Raw genomic sequence first — 22,041 nt, 5'->3', positions numbered from 1 at the left:
GAATGATTATGATTGCTGAATTGTGAGAAAGAAGAAAAATAGGATTTAGCCTCAGAAGGGAGATTTATAGGAATTTGCTAGGACAACAAGACTTGTTGTGATTAAAACAGAAAGTATTCAGAGTACATCTGGGGTTCCAGGTATGATGTCTTAGTTAGGCAGGAATGACAGAAAAATTCTGGTTCAAAATTGAACTGCAATGTTTGGGGAAGGTGGAGAGTGAGGTGGGGGTGGAGTGTGTTTGACTACAAGGACAGTTGTTATCACTATTGCCCTTAACACAACATACTGTCTGCAAGAAGGAGAGTTGGGACACTTGAGTAGGTCCTGGAACTGAGTCCTGAAAGTGACTCTAAATTTATCTTCTGCCAAGAGAATATGGATGTGCCAGGAGGTGCTTTCCCTGATGTGACCAGATGTGAAAATCTAGGGTGGGCAGAAGACGGAAAAAGTGTGCCCTAGTAGCTTTCATCTCATGGGTACAAGGCATTATGTTTCTTTTATCCCTGTATTAGTTTTTGATTTATTTTCATATTTTCTATTGGAAACTTTAGAGATAGGTTTAACAGCGGAAATGGCTGTTCTAAGGTCACATTAGTTGATTGGCTTAGTCCTGTATTTTACATGAAGCATTTTGGTAACAAGAAGAGTGGATATCTTTTCTCCTTTATCCCTAGTACTATATTATAAGCCTGTGCTTGTATGGTTTGGGATCTCAAACTCAAATGCCCATATTGGACAAATAGAAACATAAGTGAAGGAAGCAGCCCAGTCTAATGAAATTGGTCCAGTGTTGTTATAGCCATTTTCTTTTCCAGGAATGCATATAAAGCAGGCAGATGATTGCATTTTTGTTGGAAAGTTTTAATTGTGTATCATTACAACTAATTTAAAAAAATGGGTCGTGTAGCTGGCCTGTAAGCCACCAATTGACCTGCTGTGGTGTAATTGGAAGCTAGTGAAAGTGGTAGGTTTTTGTTTAGAAAAGTCACTTTCTTATAACTGGCATGAACCCACTAGAGGTGGGTCCCTTGGAGGTCCAGATGCTGCTTAGGATTTGGGGCAGCAGAACCAAAAAGCTGTATAACACAGAGGTTAAAAGGATAGCTCAGAGCCCGCTTGGGCTGGAATCCATCTTGGCTTCCCTCTAGCCAAGCAACTTATTGCAAGTTGCTTAATGATTCTAGCTTCAGTTTCCTCTTTTATAAAATGGAGAAAATACAAATGTGTGCTTCATAAGGTTGTTGTGATGATTAAATCAGTTAATACACGTTAGTGGCGGAGGTATTTGCCCTTGTCATTAGGAACATGGGAACAAAGGACATGGTGGCCCCTGAGTGACAGTCTGTGGAACAGCTGTATCCAGGCCCCTGGCTTGGTTTTCCACCAGCATTTACACGAACTTTCTGATTCCAAGTGTGAGTTTGCAACATACATCCCAGGTTGCTACTTCCTCAGGTGTGGAAACACTTGTAGAACAGAGAGAGCTTTTTTTTGCACTCAGACTCCAGTTCTCATTTTCACTAGATGTGTTGAATTGCTGTTTTACCCTATCATAATCTCAATCTCTTTGGTTTCCAAATGCTCACAAGTGGACCTTGCTCTGTATGGATAGAACATCTCCAGCATAGCTCATGGCAAATATCATATTCTATAACCATAAGTCCTCTCGGCCTCAGTCTAGAGAAAGGCTCACCACTAACATTTGGAAAATACTCTTAAGGAAAGAGAAGGAAAGAAAGTGGAATTCCAAAAGTGAAGGTTGTTTGCTTTGTGTGCTTAGTTCTGGTGTGGGATTAAATCACTTGAGTTAATTTACTGTGTTGTTCTCTGAGGAATTTGTTTTGCAATGTCACTCAGGAGCACATCCATGACTTCTCATATTTCTTTGCACAAATATAATTGAGCAGCCTGAATTCAGGCTACATTATATTTTGAGAAAATTAATCATATTAATGTGATACTTTCTGGCAGTATATAAAGTCAAGCTTTCATCACAAAATAGCTATTAAAACTCAGCAATTTAAGTTTTCATATGCAACCTTGATTCATTTTTGTCAAAAATAGTTCAACCTATTAATAGTCACTTAGAAACAAGGAGATGGGAGAAAGAAATTTCTAGCTCAGTTTTTATGGTATGCAACATTATAAGAGCCTAGTGAAACACAATAGCAAGTTTTTAATAATGAATATAAGATAATATATATTGTTATGCTAAATATATCGATGCTTCTGAATTTCTTATGCCAAGAAATGTGATATTCCTGTTGGCTTCCATCAAGAGGTATCATGACTCCTGCCTCAGCCTAGGTTACAGAAATCACTGGTTATGCCTCCATACCCTAGTGCTTATCAAAGGGCATTATCTCTGTGTATCTCATGGTCTCACTTTACAAAGTCATAAGATCTTTTAGGCTTGAGAATATTGTTTAATCTTTGAATTTTTCATCACCTAGAGTGTGCCAAGTTTTATAGTGTTGCTTAAGAAAGGGTTTTTGAATGAGAGTGCACAAATGAAACCAGGGTTATGATTTGCCTATGCAATAGCTTATAGTTTGCTCATAGTTTGCTTAGGAGGAAAAACAAGAAATGTGTGAGAGACCAGAAGAGAGAGAGAGAGAGAGAGAAAGAGAGAGAGAGAGAGAGGATTTCATAGGATTTCGTATTGCCATTTCTATCATGGACTTTTAATATGAATTGCTCTAACACAAAATGCACTCTCAAAACCTTGGATTAACTAGCACTCACTATATGCTACCTGAAAATAGTAACAAATGAACCCACTTTGGAATGGGGGCCAATATCTGCATATCAAGTAGCTGCAGGGATGACAATGAAAAGGTGCATGGCAAGTGATGATGGTCAGAGGCTCAGGCCAGTAAACCCTTTCAACAAGAGATGGTAGTTTTTAATTGTTCCTGAGTTAAATTCATACCACAGATACTGTAAACAATTTCGTTTAATCAACCAGTAACATGGGTTGTCATAGATTTAAATTCATAGCAGGTTATGTTTCTATATAGAAAGCTGTAAAGATGCTTGTTTCACACAGACAGAAGAATGACCAGGAAAGATACTGACACCATCCCCTTGATTTAGACTGGGCTATCTGCTTGCTGTGCAGAGTGGGCACTTTATTAATAAGGAATGTGTTTTTCAGACTACATATTCTATTTAATCTGTTTCTTTGAAAGGTCAACTATTCTGTGGAAAAATATTTCTGTTTCTTCTATGATATTCTTAAAAACTTTCTCTAATTTTTCATTTTTTAGAAGTATTTTCTCTAGTTCTTTTTCCATCACTTTTTATATGCTAATTTAACTTTTACATCCCTAAAACACATGGCATTGAAAATTCAAGGTTCATGGGTAAACAATATTCTTTTTTTCTTTTCTTTTTCTTTTCCTTTACCTTTCCTTTTCTCTTCTTTTCTTTCTCTTCATATTTTTCTTTCTTTTTTAAAAAAATATTCTCTCATTGCTCCATCTTAGGAAATACTGACCTTTTTAATAGAGGCACATGGTGAGTAAGCTTAATGCTCATGTTGTATGTGGGCCTCACTCTGATACCAGTTCTTCTTTTCATTTAATTTCTAGAAAAAACTTCCCCTGATTCTAATGCATGCATTTTCTTTCTTCATTGGTGCTTGGAGGTACACAGGAAAGCACATTATGTTAAAAAACACACTTGACTTTAAATTAACAATTTAGTTCTAGCTGAAGAATACCCCAGAAGACCCTATTTCAGAAAAGTAGATTATGGCTAAACTCCTGTTTCTAATTTTTATTTGGTTGGTTGATTGTTACCATCCCTTTGTTCTGAAAAGGTCTTAGGGAAGTTGTTCCCTTCCAGTAGGCCTCGAATAGCAAATTTTTAACCCTCAGCAAAAACAGATCTGGCTTCTGAAATGCTCCAGTCTTATATTCGGTCAATGAATGCTGCCTTTAGAGAAGGACAGCAGCTTATAGTCACAAATTTAGTAAAACAACACCTGGATCTGGGGGTGGAAACTTGAATTACCAAGTTGTTATAAGACAAGGAGGCTCTTTTAATGTTAACAGATAAGTAGGAATTAATAATTTTGGGAACTTTTGTTCCTGGATAAGTCCTACTCTTATGGCCTGTTTCTAAAGATTGCACTACCCATTAACCAAACCCATGATAAGAAAGTACAACTTATTTTCCCAGGAGACTTTTAAGATGTCTTTATTTTATTTATTTTATATTCTTGCAACCAATTCCCTAGGACATAGTAGCCTAATTAATAAATTGATGGACTTTATAATCCATTAGACAACATTATCCCAAGGTAGATAGATAATATCCCAAGCGATGAATACTGTTTAATGGGAGTGGCCAGAACAAAGATCTTATCAATAATTTTGTGCCTTATGAAAGTAGCAGTGTTTGGCTCTGGTCACATGCCAAGCCTGGTGGCCATTGGGAAGAAAGGGAGGGGAATTTCAATAACCGGAGCTAATACACTGCTCTCTTCTCACCACTATGTTTTTGTTGTTGTCGTTGTTGGGTTTTTTTGCTCAAAGTTGTCAGTATGTCTACCTCCAAATCCTAGCATCTCCAGCGACTTCCTGTCAAAGCACTCACCTTTTCCCCTAGCTTTCCAGCCACAGGTTCACAGCCCAGGTTCCTATCTTTAGGATGGGGCTTCTTTATTCCTCCAGTTTCCTAGGTATGTTTGTTTACATGGAAGTGCACTACTGTTCTTATTAGAAGAATATTAGGATGAGCCTTGGGTTTTTCAAGAGCATGACAGATTTTTTGGTGGTAGACACTCCTACTTTTTAAAATAGGATGGCCATGCAGGGTGGAGGGTGTCTATTATGTATTTATTCTATACACAAAGAGCTAAGCTCACCAAGCTATAAAGCTATAGCTTTATAGCCTTCATATTCTTTTTTTTTTTAATTTATTCTTAAGGTGGGTAGTGAGGTAGGAGGGTCAGGGTCTAAGAAATTGTGCTAGAAATTCATAAGTTTTGGTTTTAGAATAATTTGGCAAAGGAACTTATCCTGAGAGACCTCAGTTTGGGATAGTTTCAAAAGCAGGTAATGAAAAAAAGACATCAATTACAGATGGTCAGTTGCATTTAGCATTTCATGGTGGTGGTGGTAGTGGTGAGGCACTCTTAGTTCTTCAACAAATATTTATTGAGTGCCTACCACATGCCATGCACTGTTCCTAGTGGTGTGGATAAAACTGTACAAAATAAATTCTTTGCCCTCTGGAGCTCATGTTCCAGTGGAATGTGGCTGTCAAAGGGGTGGTGACTCTTTTTCAGTAGTTTGCAGCCATACCCAGACCTTTTGTTGTTCAGGTGTTTTACATTCATTCTGATGGATGACGTGCTAAACATGCTGGTTTTTCTCCCCTTGCAAGGTTGCAAGATGAGTCATAAGGCACTTGTCCTAGGTACCAGGCCTCATCAGCCTGTAAGCCCACATTTGATCACATTAGCGTTAACAGACACATTGTAATGACTGCTGGACCAGGGCACCTTTTGCCACCATGGGCAATGATCACATGCACAGTTCTTTAGAAAAAAATCTTCTTCCATGGAAGGATATATTTCTGGGAGCAGTGGACTGGTCTCATGTGGATCCCTGTACTTCTTAGCTTCTCTATGGTCTGAGGTGCTGGGAAGCACTTTCTCCAACTCTGTGTTCATCAACCTGGCCTTTGACATCTTTACTTTCTGACTCTATCCTTCACTCTGTCAGCACTAGAGACCAACAGAGGAGGACAGATGGGGGAGAAATAGGATAGATAGAAAACTTCTTCCTGTCTCTCATTACCTCTCTCCCCAAGAAAAATCTTTTTTTTTTTTTTTAGCTACAAGAGACATCAGAGAAGGTCAGTGGCTAACTAATTATCTTCGAATATGTTTAGGAAAAGAACCAACTAATTGCGCAATAAGTACAATACTCATTACAACAACAAGGACATAAGTTCTAATATCTGTGAACAACTTATTGAAGAAAATAAATTATTCACAAGTTATCCTTATAATAACATGATTCACCCTTGCTTTCAAATTTGGTTTCTTGAGTTTGGATAAAAGTTTAATTAACTCTAATTAGAATAACATAGGCTATGTTCATGGAGTTTTTTACATTTGAAAGTCATGTTAGTTTCCTCTAGCTTTTTAACATTTTGTCATGAAATTTCATATGATCAACATACCTTTATGTCTTTTTGTCTTTTCTGTACATGTGAAAACACTAAATTAAAATAGTTTTTACATTGATATAATTTTTTTTAACCAGAGTTCTCAAAATAATGGTTCTCCAATTTAAGTGCAGATACATATATTTACAAAATAGAAAGTTCATTTAGTAATTCCAAAAGAAATAATGGCTTTAATAACCACTGTTCCACTTGGAGTCTGTCTCTAAGCATTGTTAGAACAACAAGCATCACTTAATTCCCTTTGGCCTTGTTTTCTTCGAAGGGTCTATTTATGCCTTTCTAATTTGACTGTATTTTGAAGTTTCAAATAAGCGTATGGCATCTGTTGAATAAATAATCACTCAAGATGGATTTGCCTCAGTTATCACTCTGGTTTTAATCTGCTTGACTGAAAACTCACCTTTCTTCACTTTCTTCAGCCAGGACACCTGCACTCTTTCTGCAACATTATCAGGAAGGGCTTTAGTGTTTCTCTTTGCCTTTAGAAGAGTCCTAAGTCCCTGACTTTTTAATATTCCTCCTAGTCTTCCTATTAGAGCACTTCTATTGCCTGTAAGATTTTCTCCTCAAATCTGCACTTTTTAGGAGAGTAATACTTGGAAGTAGCACAATTTTACAGCTCTGATAAATGGCAAACAGTCACACTGAAGCTACCATTTTATGATTACTTTGCCTAATTATTACTTTTACTATTAAACTTATGTTAAACTTTGATAGCACCTGTTTTTAGATTCAGTGTTTATATTACATTTTATTGAGAAATCATGCTTTGGTGATCATATAAGAAATATCTTCTTTAGTCTGGGAATTATAAGATTTCTTTGAGGCATAATATATTTCTATGGGCATTCTGAATTATATGATTAGGTTTTCTCCATCTCTTGGGCTATTGAAATGTTAAAACTATATTTGAGCCATTCTCTAACAATGTGTGGGTCAGCATGATATAGTTTTCAGGCTTAACTGACTATGTTTTCTTCATTTCTTCTCTCACTTTTAATTTATATATCTTGTTAAAGTTTGTCTTTAGAAACTACTTTAAATTTCTGTTGGAATAAAAATGAATAAATGTCTTGATACATATCTGCTTTAGCCTCTTAATGTGCCATAATTACATGGGCTTGTCCAGGAAATACACTGAAAAGTTAAACCTCTTCTATTTCTGGAACTAGTCCAGGCTTCCTGTAAACTTACTTTTATGAAGCAGTTTGGTAAACTGGGTTTTTACTGTTAATCTTTTGACTTCCTTTCTTGTCTTAGCCCGCTGATAATGGGCTACTTTGAACTTTCTACCTTGGTTTTGGACTTTGACATCCTTCCAGCATATGTTCTGCTCTACTTCTCACCAAGGATAAGAATTATCTAACCCTTAGGCTCTCCCTTAGTTCTACAGAATTCACCCAAAAAGAGAAATGCCATCGAGACCTTAGTCATGTCTTCTAATTTAATTTTTGTCTCAGTCTCCTCTAATGGAAACCATTTTTTGACTATTTCACCCCAAATTACACTCCATTCATATGTCAGACCCTCTTCAAAATGGCCAATTTATTTAACCATAAATAAAATTAACCTTAGATTGATACAAGATGGATAAAGCATTTTTTTGATAAATGGAAAATACCGTGTGTGTCATTTCTAGTGCTATTTCTGGAATGACTAGGAAATATTTGATATTTTTATAAAAGTATGTTATATAACTAATAAACAATAATATTGCTCTATTTATGGAGTTCATATATATTTGTAGGTTTGAGTATTACACTTACATATGTACGCCACATGCATATTGTGCTATAAAACTTTAGTCATTCTCTAGAAAATAATCTCTCTGGCTTGTCATTTATAAAGACCATAAAAATTTAAAATCTGCATCAATATGTCTGCTCTACCCTAGGTTCCTGCTTCACCACATGATTTTACTTCAAACTGAAGCTTACACACTTCTTGTGTTCTGTGGTATTTCCTGTCTACTTATAATCTTTTTTTCTACCTCTAGAATATCTGAATTTGTTACACATAATATCTGATGTTTCATGCACTTGAGGGATGTAAATATTTGAAGATAGCAGCTATAATATAATCAGTAGTGGTTATATTGTCTTTTTTCCTTTCTTCCTCTCTCTCCCTTTCTCCTCCCTCCCTCCATCCCTCTTTCCCTCCCTCTTTCTCTCTTTCTTTTCTTTCTTTCTTTCTTTCTTTCTTTCTTTCTTTCTTTCTCTTTCTTTCTTTCTTTCTTTCTTTCTTTCTTTCTTTCTTTCTTTCTTTCTTTCTTTCTTTTTCTTTTTCTTTTTACAGTTCCTGAACATGGTAAATTTATGGCTACAGGTTTTGATTTTTAATAAACAATGAATGATTAAGTTATAAATTCAAGAAGCCCTGAAGCGAAATTTAGATGATAAAATTTAAACATGAGATTCACAAGCTATCTACTGACTAATGTAAAAAAGTGCTGCTATATTCAACCTGTTATGACTAATGTTATATCTTGTTCTTTTTAAATTTGCATGACCTTGGTCTATTTCATTTCACTAAGAATATGACTAATCCTTCCCAAACTTATGAGAGTTGAACTAATACAATGTTGACTACCAACAATTGAATTCCTAAAACAAAAATAAATATTTCTAGTTTTATTTAAAAGTAGATGGGACTCCATGGAAAAGGACAAAGATTGATGATTGCGCTGTAGCAAATTGGTTGGTTGCCAGCTGAAAGCTTCATTCAAGTGTGGCAGGTGTATTGTAGTGGAATGAACAATGAGCTTAGTGTCAAAATCTCTAAATGTGTGACCTTGATGAAGTCTGTTTTTGTTATCAAGGGTACATTTTTAATAGATGAGAACCTCTGGGATCCTGGGTAAAGTGGAGAAGAGTCATAAACAAATTTTATTAACAGAATCTTAAGGAATCTCATTGCCATGCTATCTTCAGAATCCTGAAAGCTAGGCCATGGGCATCTCTAAACTAGTTCCTGAATTGGACAGTCCAAAAATATTTTATAGAATAAATTAAAAAAAAAAAAAGAACTCTTCTTCCTCCCAAACCTTTCAGCACTCCCCAATTATCATCATACACAGTGATTTTATTCAGAAATATTAGTGTGCTATTTTAACCTCTAACCTTAATTTAGAGGAATCTGTTCTTATATTTCTATTATCTATATTTTCTCAGCATTTTCTAGCATTTAGTAGCATATCTTTATATTTGTTTTTGTTTCCAAATTTATTCACTAAATGGACAAATATTTATTGAATTTCCTCTGTGGCAGGTGCGGTGCTGAGCTCTGGGAACCCAAAGGTGAACAAAATCAGGAAAAAAAAATATATCTGCCTTTAGGAATCTTCAGTAATTATCTCAAGTAATTGCATTGATAAATGTAAAACTATCACTATAGTACTATATTTCATATATATATATATCTACATATATTATCACTATATGAAGAAGAAGTTCTGGTATAATCAATGCATAATAATGATGGCTTTTAATTCATGGTAGAAGTGAGGGCAGGCTTTCCTGAGGAAATAATCATTTACCTGGCATCTAATGGATGAGCACGAGCAACTTGCAAAGTGGGAGAAAGGGTATTGTAAGGGGAGGAAATGGCATGTTAGTAGGTCTCCTCAAAGCTACCCTAGTGGATCAGAGTGATCCTGCAGAGGGAGGCTTACTCTGTTTTCTGAGCCTCAAGATGAATTTAGATCCAGTGGCATGCCATGTGGCCTAAGGGTAGCACCTCACTCTGGAGCTTGGGTTTATATCAATGTGTTTCTAAAGATCTGACAAAAAATTAGAATTCTACAGTCAATAGAATATTACTCAGCCATAAGAAAAGATGAAATACTGCCATTTGCGACAATATGAATGGACCTCGAGATAATCAGATAATCACGCTAAGCGAAATAAGCCAGACTGAAAAAGTTGAAAATCACATGATATCACTTATATGTTGGATGTAAACCTAAAAGCACCAAAGGAACAGGACAAACAGAGACTCAGGGACATGGACAATGGACTGGTGGTTACCAGAAGGTAGGGGAAATGGGAGAGAAGAGTGGGGGGAAGGTAGATGGGATAAAGGGACTCAAATATGTGGTGACAGAAAGAAATCTAATTATGGGAGGTGAACACACGATGTAAAAAAAATATATACACACACACACATTTTATATATATATATATATAAATGTGTGTGTGTGTGTGTGTGTATATATATATGTATGTATGTATGTATGTGCCTTACTGTTAAAATGTGCAGCTGAAATTTACCAGATTTTGTTAACCAATGTCACCATATGAAAATAAAAATTAAAAAAAATTAAAAAAAATGAGTTCACTGGAGGCTGTGTCAATGAGGACCAGAAGGCTGACAGTCTACAAGGTCATAATAATCAAATAGTTGCTATTTATTGAGTGCTGTTCTAAGTTCTTAACATGTATTTAGTAATTAAGTCCTTATTCATACCCTATGAGGTATTTACTTATATAATCTCCAGTAAGAGATGAGGAAATTGAATACAGAAAGGTTAAGTAACTTTCTAAGCATCACACAGCAAATAAATAAAGATCCAGGAATTGATGTAGCTAGTCTGGTCCACAGACTATGCTTATACCTGCTATCCATGAAATATCACCCATGAACTACAACAAAGAGGCCATCAAAATTCAGAACGTGCAAGTGGATTAGGGCTGATTTTTGTAAATAATGTTTTATTGTACCACAGTCATGTTCATCCTTTTATGTACTGTCAATGGATACTTTAACGTTACATCAGTGTTGAGTAGATGTGATAGAAACCATATAGCCTGTAACAACCTCAAATATTCACTATCTGGCCCTTTGCAGATAAAAAAAAAAAAATTGCTAATTGCTGTATTAGAAAAAAGATACCTAAAACTCCAACCAGAGAGCATCTAAAGAGTGATATGGATCCATAGAAATCTCCTAATTACACGAAGATGCATAAACTACCCATCTTTAATGCATTTCTGGATGCCTTTTTAGCTGTAAAAGCAGAAGAGAACATTTGAGCAAGGAGCAATCCTATGCTACCTGAAAAGACTATGTTAATTATTGGCTTGGCTTAAACTGCAAATTATAAACCTAGGTATATGTTTAGTCAGGGGGTCTGGAAGAATTCCAGATAGTTAAGTATGAATAAAGAAGTGTAAAAAAAAGTATAAACACATTATTAATTTGGTAATATATATTAGAAGTTACCATTTCACTTTTATGCTAATAAGCAAATCTGTATTCAAGATACCTATTGATATGTTAATGGATGAAATGGCATACTTTTAAACTACAACAGCAAAACAAACAAATAAAATATAAAGTATTATGAAAAAGGATAGCTGAATTAATGATACTTTGTTGAAGTTGTGATTGATATATTAAGGTTTATTATATCATTATTTTACTTTTGCGTGTTTAGAAATATCCATAATCAATTTTTTAAAAATTTACTGTATAAAGTAAGACAAGTCTTATATATTCTCATGAACTGAATACAGAAAACTCAGTATTTTTATCATGGGCTTGTTATAATGTTTGTTCATTTTTTATTTGCTTTGTCAAAAAATAATTGATCAGACAAGAATTGATGAATTGACTCTAAGCATAAATACATAAGGAAGGATATGACACCTTTGGGTAGTTACAAATTATTTGACAACATTGTTTGTACAATTTGCCACTAAGGGATGACAAATAACAAGGAAGAGTTTCTATCCACAGAGAAATACTAACGAAGAAACAGGTACCTTCTCGATCCTTTTATTTGCCCAGTGGATAGATTATGAAATGCTTGGATTTCATATTAGCACCTCTAGAAGGGAGGCAGACACGCCCTGACTTAAGAAACACCTTTTAAAGATTGTTTTCCTGTTATTAAAAAAGGAGGAGATAAAATATGCATAAAATATTTTTTTGCAGTGATTAATTTGAATATTACATTTCATCAACATATATTTGTTTTGGCTTTTAACAGAGATATCTAGCACCTGTTGGGAACAAGGTTTCAGTATGTCAATCAAACTGACAATTCTGAAAAAATCATAGAACAATTGTTTTTACATGATACTCCACCAGTCTATCTTTGGCACTATAATTTCCATTTTGATTTCCAATATGATCCAAAAATTATACATTAATGCCTTCTGAATTTTTAAGTATTCAAGATTTTAAAAATATTTTAAAATATAAATGTATATTGTTTTTTTTCTATTGGAAGGAAGTAAGATTCTCTATATGAATAATTATTCAGTGCCCTGTACCAGTCATTGTTGGAAGGCATGAGTGAAGTAACAAGGAACAAAACTGAGCCCTGCACTTTCCAAGTTTACATTCTAGAGTTTTAAAATTAAATTGCTACAATTTTATTCAATTTATCAACATCCTAAAGTAAAATTTGTTTACTAATTCTAATTCATTCCTAAAGAATCATGGTAAAATGTCTAACTGTATATTTTATCACAATATCCTTGAATTTTTATTTTTGAATTCTACATTTAGTTTCTATTATTGTTGTTGTTATTATTTTGGTAAATGGTTGCCTTTATTTCTGATAATGAACTCCTTTATCCTGATTGGTAGTTTTCAGCTTAAATATCACTTTGTCTACCATTGATATTGCCAATTTATTACTATTATTAACTTTTGTTTGTTTTAGCCTATTATCTTTTTGCCCAGCTTTCTTTCTTTTTCTTTCTTTCTTTTTTTCTTCTTCTTTTTTTTTTTTTGCAGCTATTGATGATCACTTTGCTTTAAGATATTTTTTAAGATTGTGTGTGTCTCTGAGTGTGTGTGTGTGTGTGCACGTGTGTGTGTGTAAACAACATATGGCTTTACTCTCTTTTATAAAATTATCTTATATACTATCTTTTCATGCAAAAAAATTGACTCTGCATTTGCAACAACATGAATGACTATATGTGTAGTTTTATTTCCATCTTTATGTTTATTACTTACTTTTTAGTTTTTGATCTTTTGTCTTTTTATTTTTTTTTTCAATATTGTCAAGTTATTGTTTATTTCCTTTTCCCACTTGATCTTTTGGGGTTCTGTTTTGTAATTTCATTAAACGTTACCTTTTGCAGAAGAAAAAGTCCATGTCATATTTTAAATGATAGTTGTATTGCAATATGCATTTGTTTTACTAGCATCACTTACATAAGGGAAAAAAATGTTATTCCAATGGAATCTATGCCATACCCATAGTCACATGAGCCTATTTGTATTAACTAAAATTAAAAACTCCCATTTTTTTGTCCCACTAGTCACATTTCAGTGTATCAAGAGGCAGATATAACTGGTGGCTACCATATTGGATAGTGCATTTTTGGAGAATATTTCCATCATCACAGAAATTTCTACTGGACTGAATTGGTTTAGATACTGTGTATATACTTTCTATACTATTTAAATACAGTGTGGATTATATATAGTAAGATTGGTGAGGTAATTGTTAATAGGTTAAGTATTAAAGATTGATAAGTAAGTTTATTTTCCTAATACAAACATAAAAAAGAGCAGTATAATTTCACTCCACAAGCCAGTTAAAATGACATTGTAGTGTTTTAAGTGTTTTTTTTTTTTTTTAACAATTAATCATTTTAGTTGAGTCAGGATGTCCCAGGAGAGCTCCTTGCAAATAAACTAGCCAGGACTCAATTTCTTGATGACAAGATTTCAAATAAGTTTAAATCTGACAAGAAAGGACCTTCCTCCCACTGTGCCTAATGTATATAGATTTAATGTTTTTAAGATATCTAACCTGTAAATAGTCTGAAGCTTTTACCATTATCTCAATAACAGATTGTAATGGCTTGCTTAATGCAATATATTCTCAAAGCGCCTGTGTCAACAGTCTTTCTTTTTTTAAGATTATTCATTAACTGTTCAATGAAACATGTGGCCTTCAGGTTTCACCACAATTTTATCTGAGGTTCAATTAAATAATTCTAAGACAACATTTTATTTCATTTTCCAGCATTAACAATCCAACATATATCTCTCTACCATTAGAAAGGAATACACCATACTTTATTTTCTCCACTAAGATGCTATGAAGGCCTGTGTTCTCTCTCCTATTCAAGAAAGGTAAACCCTAGAATAATTTTAGTGTTCCCTCTCACATATATACATACACCTTCACAGAAGGACATGTAACTGACTGCTGTCCCCGCTTATCCCTCAAATTCATCTGAGGACCCGATCGTAGTTTATTTGGGGGCTCAAATCATACCTTAAATGTTGTCACCAGAATATGTCACCATATGACATATAATTTTTAAGTCAGTGAAATAATCTTTGTAATATCAAAATTAGGAAAAAAAAACACTTTAACACTTCAGTAGGAGATGGACATGAATGTATCTGTTCTTTCTTTTATAGATATTTATATTATTTTAAATTTTCCTATTACAGGCAATACAGTGATGAATAACATTGTCCTTTCTCATGTAGTCAATTATGTGTAGGATACACTCATGGAACTAGGATTGTAGTATCAAAATATGTGTTTGTGTATTTTGTTGGATAGTGCCAAATAGTATTCCAGAGGTTTCTACTAATCAGTATATCAGAAATTTATGCAAATACTTGTCTTTCTGCAATTTTACTAACAGATTACATTGTCAAAATTTTTGAAGTTGGGAATTTTTTCTGGCCAATTTCCTAGGTGAAAACTTGTACCACTTGCAGTTTAAATGTATTTTTCTTATTTTGAGTTTAACTGAGTTTTTAATATGTCTAAGAGTGATTCTCAATTTCTGTTTCATAAGTGTCTATTTGTTTCTTAGCCCAAAGCATCTTTCTCTGATCATTGTCAATCTCTTATTTTCTAGGAGTACTTTACACATTAGGAAGATAAATATTTTTGATAATAACATTAGTAAAAATTATATTTTCAGTTTATCAGTTGTCTCTTGATTTTTCATATGGTGACAGAGGAGATTTGACTTTGGGTAGTGAACACACTTAAAGGGTTCTGTTTCCATAAAACATTTTAAGATATAGTTTTGTAGTTGGATGTACTTTAATTCCTTGAAATTATAGGACTGAAGCCTTTGCTTTCTTTCTGGTTCTCAACCTGGTGCAGTCTGAGCTCTTAGAGGACCTTGCAATTCCCTACCCTATTCCTTTTGATTAACTTAAACTCAACGTGGTTAGGGCCCTTAATTACATCTACATAACCTTTTACATTTTCCATATAAGGTAATCTAATCACGGAGTGGCATGCCATCATATTCACAGGTTTTGTCTACACTCAGGGGAAAAGCATTGCACGGGGAACTTGGGGCCATTTAAAAACTCTAGCCACCATAGATCCCTTTGAAATTTTTTTCTGATCTCCTTATTTACTAGTTTCTTGAATTGAATTTATAATGTATTTTAATATCTGATAAGACCAGTCTTCTCTCCTTGCTATTTTTTTAAGAGCTTCAGTAACTTATGTTTATTTGATGTAATTTTCTTATTGGTTTTTGAATAAGCTTATCTTATTATAAAAAAGAAAAACATATAGGAGATTTTATGAGGACAATGCTAAAATGAAAGTTAATGTATGGTGAAGTGACATGTAAATGATGGGAAGTTTTCTGTTTAAGACATGACTTTTCATTTACTTAAGACTTCTTTGGTTTCAATTAATAATATTTAGATTTTTCCTTTATAGTTGTTATATATTTTATTGGTTTTAAGATATTTTATTTTTCTGTTCTGATTGTAAATGGGATATTCTACTAATATATCTTATAGTAATTATTTTCCTATGCGTAAGCTACTGATTTTAGTATATTAACTCTGCACAGTAATTTTTCAGTTCATTTTCAGATTTCCACATATAATATTCCAACTTCTGCAAATAGTGATAATTTTTCTTCCTCCTTACAAATTTCATACATCCAATTTCTTTCATTTTTTTCTAGCTGGCTGAATATGATTCACTGATCAATTGATTTATACAGATTAAAATATGATTTTCAGTAATACAATGAGAGGGGACATCATTTTCTTATTTTCATTTTAATGGGAACATCTGTAATGTTTTACATGAAGCATGATACCATTCTAGACTGAAATAAATATATTTCTCTATGAAAAGCTGGTATCCATTTATTACTATATATTTTTTTAGTTTTATTAAGATATAGTTGATATATAACATTGTATTAGTTTAAGGTGTACAACCTAATGATTTTATAAATATGTATATACTGCAAGATGATGTTCACAATAAGGTTAGTTAATATCTATAAATTTTAATTTTTAAATAATTAATTGTTTTTGAGTATGTCAAATGTACTTATTACCATCTTTTGAGGTGATTTTATGATTTCCTCTTTGACCTATTAATATGACTGTTGATATAACTAGACCTACTATTGAACAATTCTTGCATTCCTGGTATTAACATTTCTTGGTCTTGATGTATTTTTTTTTTAATGCTGCTGCATTCAATTTGCTGATATTATATGTGGAGCTTTCACAGTATTTTTAAGTAATATTGATGTGTAGCTTTATTTTTGTTCTTTCTTGAAATGAGGTTCTGTAATGGCCGTTATATACTCTTATTTAATACTAACTTGAAAACTTTCCTTTTCTCTTATATCTTAACCAGTTTAAATGACATTATGGGGAGCATGGCATAGGGAATGCAGACCTCAGTAAGGTAATGACTAGGTGTGGAACCAGAAGAGAGAAAGTAGTAATCAAGGGGATTGTTTCATAAATGATATAAATGTCTAACCAATGTATGGTATACTTGAAACTAATAATAAAATGATATTATGATTATTTGCTTTAAAGGTCTCATGGAAGTCTCCCATGAAAACATCTGAGCCTGTTGCTTTTTTGAGGGGGCAGAGGGTGTTATTCTTTGCCAATTTTATCTGTATTTTCCATTTAGATTTTGACTCTTGCTTTAACAATTTTGTTAAATTACATTTTCTTAGACTGTTACTCAGGTCATTCAACTTTAGCTGTATGAAGATTCTGATTTTCAATATCATTCTTTGAAAAATTTGCAAATTTTTTCACAAAATTAGAAAATATTTTTTTCATTCCATAGTAAAATTCTTTGTTTTCTCGTTTAGTCCTTAATTTCTTTTTGCATCCCATTTTTCTTTATTTAAAGCATATTATCTGTTCATTTATTAACATATTTTATGTGCTAGTCTATAGTCAATTTTTGTGACTGTCACATAGGCATAAAAATTATATCTTCTATTATAGGACAAATGTTTTATACATATGAGCACACACATGCATGTATGTAATTATATACACATGTCATTAAGATCTCTCTTACTAATTATGTTATTTAGATTTTCCTATACATATTTTAAGGCCTTGACTAGCTTTATTGAAATCTGCCTAAATAAACATGCACATTTCAAATGTCAAGTGAACTCAAGTGCAGACAAAATTTTAACCTCCATCATGCAGGAGATTAGTTTGCATTAAAAAAAAAAAAAGAAAAGAAAAAATAAAATAAAATAAAATAAATAAAACTCAAAGCAGCCTTTAAAATACTAGAATGAAAACTAGCTTTAATATCAAGGTATAAAGCAAAGACATGATTAACATACCTCATTTATCCTAGTGAAATGCATTTTTTTTTACTTTTAAATGCTAACATAAATAAATAATTTATCAAAATGTGCACTCACAGAATGAACTTTTTATTTACAATACACAATTTATAATCTATTGTATTTGATTAGTTCAAGTGAAGAGCATTATGCTTTTTGCTTTATTAACAGTGGAACACAAAGCAATTTCTCAGTTAGTTGGTATGTGAACTGTGTCTCAGCATTTAGGTTTTTTATTAAAGTCAGTATTGTATGCCAGTCGACAATACATTCTTTCAACTAGATCAAAGGGAAAAAGCAGCAAATAAAAATATTTCAAATATTCACACATTTTTGGCATTCTGGATCCTTTAATGTGGTGAACTAAAATCAAATTCAAGGTTTGTATGCTTTATATACCATACAGGTCTAACTCTGGAACATGCAAATGCCAGTTCTCTTATAGCAAGTTACCTTCTGAGGAAAGCTGTAAGACAATGGTGAATTCCATCAGGAACACACAAAGAAAGTTAAAAGACCTACCTGTAATTGCCCATTAATGATTTAAAGGTTAGTATATGAAAAAATTTCTTATCCTAAGCTTAATGTAATTATTACTATGGATACAGAAAACTATTAGTAGTCTGTCCTTATATTACAATAATTAGGAGAGCTACAAGTTGTCAAATTACCCCCAAAAATGGAGAAGCGAAAAAAGACAGCAAAATAATTAATTTTGGACCAATACCAGATTAAAGATATGCATTTTAAAGCAAGTCAAAAAGAATTTGAATGTCTAAAGAACAGTAAAAAAAATACTTAATATTTAACTGAGAAATGACTTTAGATAGAGTAAGAAATTTAGAACCCATTTCCACAGTAATAATAAGATGAACAAAATATTCTGGATTTTTAATGATATTACAAAATGAATTAATTTTTACAAAGTTGCTTCTTATATTATGATTTTTTAAAATAGGCTCACATTGATTATGAGGGATACTTTGAAAATTTGGTTTTCTAAGAATACTACTGCATTATTTATGCCACATGGACACTGAAACTAAATATCATTATAGTTTATGTGTCAGCCTAATGCACAAAAACTAGATTATCCAGAAACTAAGTTCAGCTATAATACTATTAGAGAAAAATAAATGACCAGCATCCACAAATTTAACATTTGTCATCAATTAACTCACATCCAAAATATTAAAGAAAACATAATTCATTAAAACAGCAGCAAACTTAAAAGGGATTTGTGATTTCCTATACATATTTAGCTTATAAATACAAGACTATAAATATATTAAGAGACAACTTCTGTTAAAATTTTAATTGTGTTTCACTTCAAGTACTGCATAAGTTAATATCTGATAAAGCATTTAAATTTGGTTGTCTGAAATTCCCCATCTCAGACTTTTGTTTAATGTGCTGGATAACTTTATCATTTCAATAGATAGCACCAGCAGGAAGATCTTTTATGGCTTCTAGACTTTTATTAGTTAGTGTGCATACAGTTTTTGTTTTCTATATCATTGTCATTATTATTGCTATCTTCATCATTTTCTAATAGGATTCCTATGGCAGCTGAAGCACCTTTAATTTCTCGGTCATGAAGAATAAAAGCCATTTCCACTGAAAGTGTCTTGCTTCTGGTAGAAGAGTACATTTGCTGCTTTGGACACAATCGGACCTTCAGATGCAGATGAGACACTTCTGTCATCAAAGTAGTATCAACTGTAAGAAAATCGCTTGAGATGTACCATAAGTACTGGAGGCAGGGAATATAAATCCAATTTCTTTCTCGCTTGCTGACGTTCTTTACAGTTTGGACGATACCAGGGATCCTCAGCACCTAATTTTTCTTTAGTTGTAAAAAGCTCAAACTGACCTTTTAATTTCACAAAGAGTTTTTTAGAAGGTTTATATCCCACACTTTCAAGTTTCTCAAAATAATCAGTGGCATTTTCCTATTTTTTTAAGTGTTTTGCTCACTTGATTATCATTGTCCATGAGGGATGAATTAAAATCTTTTATTATTAAAAGGAACAGTATTAACTTCATTCTTTAGTGTTCAAACATGGGTATACTTTTATGATTAAGTGAGATATGAAAACATTGGTTTGTACTTTTTTCCTGGGGTATATTCTAGGCTGTTGGAAGATGTGGTGAAATATAAGACTAGTCTGACATTTTTCTTTTAAAATTAAGAAAAAATATTTTGGACAATAAGGTAAAAAGTAGCAACTCATTAAAAAATTTCTGTACTTTTACCAGTATATTTTACAGTGTTGACTGTTTTGATTAATTTTCTCCGTCACTGATTTAAACTTTTTTCAATTTCGAATCATCTTATTATTTTACAATTTTATTAGAAATATCTATAATATTTAACATATTTAAAATAATACCTACAACATTTTTTCTGTCTCCCCATTTAGGCTTTCTTCTTTGGGGACTCGAATTACTTATATATTAAATCTCTTTAGCCAATAGTCTACATTCCTCATTTTCCCTCTAAGCCATTTTAAGTTTTTTCTTCATTCTGTTTTCTTTTATTTCATTTTTTATTTCTACCTATAATGACTTTTTTCAAATTTACCACCAGATATTCTCTCATTTTTCTTCAATTTTATATTTTTTGGTCATAAATGTGTTTTTTAATCTTTTTCAGCTCATATTTATATTTCATTTTTTACTGTGGTTACACTATCTTTTTCATATTTTTTCTTTTATGCTTTGTGGTTTTCCTTTCATAAATATGATTACTTCATTACTACATTTTTAATTCTTAGTTAATTATTTGGGCATATTTTCCTGTTTTATGACAATAGTTCTCTCTTGTGAGTGGATACATTTTTTCTGCTACTTTTTAAAAATAAAATCTTGTACTCCACTTGATTTAAAGGCTACTTCCTGACGTTTCCATCTCTTATTCTGAACAGAGGTACAGTTTTTGAATGTCATGAGAGCCTCTCACTTTCAAGAAGGGTATTTTTGTCAGGCTTTAGGAGATTTTTTTGCTTTTGGTCTCTTTTGATATCTCCCATGTGTCTTCTCTTCCCTTCCTCTATCTTGGCTTCTACTTGGTCTCAGGTACTAATGCAAGTCCTTATGTTTTTGAATATGAAGATTCTAACCTTCAGTTAATGTCCCTGAAGATTGAGTTTTTAAAATGATTTTTATTATTACCTCTTTATGATTAGAAGAATGCTGACATATACAACCATATTCATACCAAGATTTCTTCCTCTTAATTTTTATTTCATGTATTAATCTTTAAACCCTTAGAAGCTACAATTTATTAGGTTTTTTCCCTATTATTACTTGTTTTTATTCTCTCTGGCTATAGGACTTATTACATGTCGAAGAATTTTTTCTTTATCTGCCACCTGGGGCTCAGGATGAGCTCTATAGTACAATATATAGTGCGCACCATGTATGGTTGGAAGTGCTATGATTTCCTACACTGGTCCAGTGCTGTAGTAAAAAATGGTGCCAGTTCTCTACCAAAAAGCTAGGGGATATCTCATTGTTTTCCTTCTCTTCCATATGTTCCAACTTCAGGTATAGACATGACTCACTACTGGTTCATTTCTCCCTCATCTTTTTGGGAACTAGATAAATCAGGTACACTTGTATGGGCTGGTGTCACCCTTTTCTCCTGGGATCCGTAGTTTTCTATAGATCATATACTTGCCAGGATCTGCCACTATTGTCTTCCCTTGGAACTCTCCAGCATTAATTCTCAAGATTTCATCAAACTCAGTAGAGGAACTCTTGTGCCAGCCTGAATTTCAGAACTCTTGATAGTGTCTGAGGCTTTCACCAGCACCTTTCCTATGTCATCTGTATTATTATTGGGATTAAAGGAGAGCGCAGATGCATTTATGCCGTCATCTCCCATCCTTCCCTTAACATTGTCTATTAATAGGTTTCATACAAGTTGTTTATATGAGATTTTAGACTAGAGACAAATACATTGGTGAAAAGTTTAGCACATCTCTTTATATTTATAAACTGCCATGGGTGGAACTTTAAACAAAAAACAAAACACCTTCTACATTACCACTGACTGTATTTCAATTTCTCTTATTGAATTGATGGTGATAGTGCCTCATTTCACAAATTGCTTCATATTAAAAAAAATGTTAGAAGTCCTTGAAGAAGCCATCCACTGATTGGCAATGGTTTCTGTGCCCTGTAGGGTCCAAGTTCAAGCATCTGGGAGAATTTTAATTTCTACAGCCAAGCTGTC

At 32.9% G+C, this 22,041-nt stretch overlaps 1 non-coding gene across 1 annotated transcript in view; it reads left to right on the top strand.

Moving 5' to 3' along the window:
• LOC107498386 overlaps positions 1 to 22,041 on the top strand; it is a 973,375-nt gene that overhangs the window by 366,713 nt on the left and 584,621 nt on the right. The gene's annotated exons all lie outside the window — the stretch shown is intronic.

The sequence above is a fragment of the Rousettus aegyptiacus genome, unplaced genomic scaffold (genome assembly GCF_014176215.1).
Source record: "Rousettus aegyptiacus isolate mRouAeg1 unplaced genomic scaffold, mRouAeg1.p scaffold_m13_p_6, whole genome shotgun sequence".
In the NCBI taxonomy this organism is placed as follows: Eukaryota; Metazoa; Chordata; class Mammalia; order Chiroptera; family Pteropodidae; genus Rousettus; species Rousettus aegyptiacus.
This window is presented reverse-complemented; position numbering and strand designations above follow the sequence as displayed.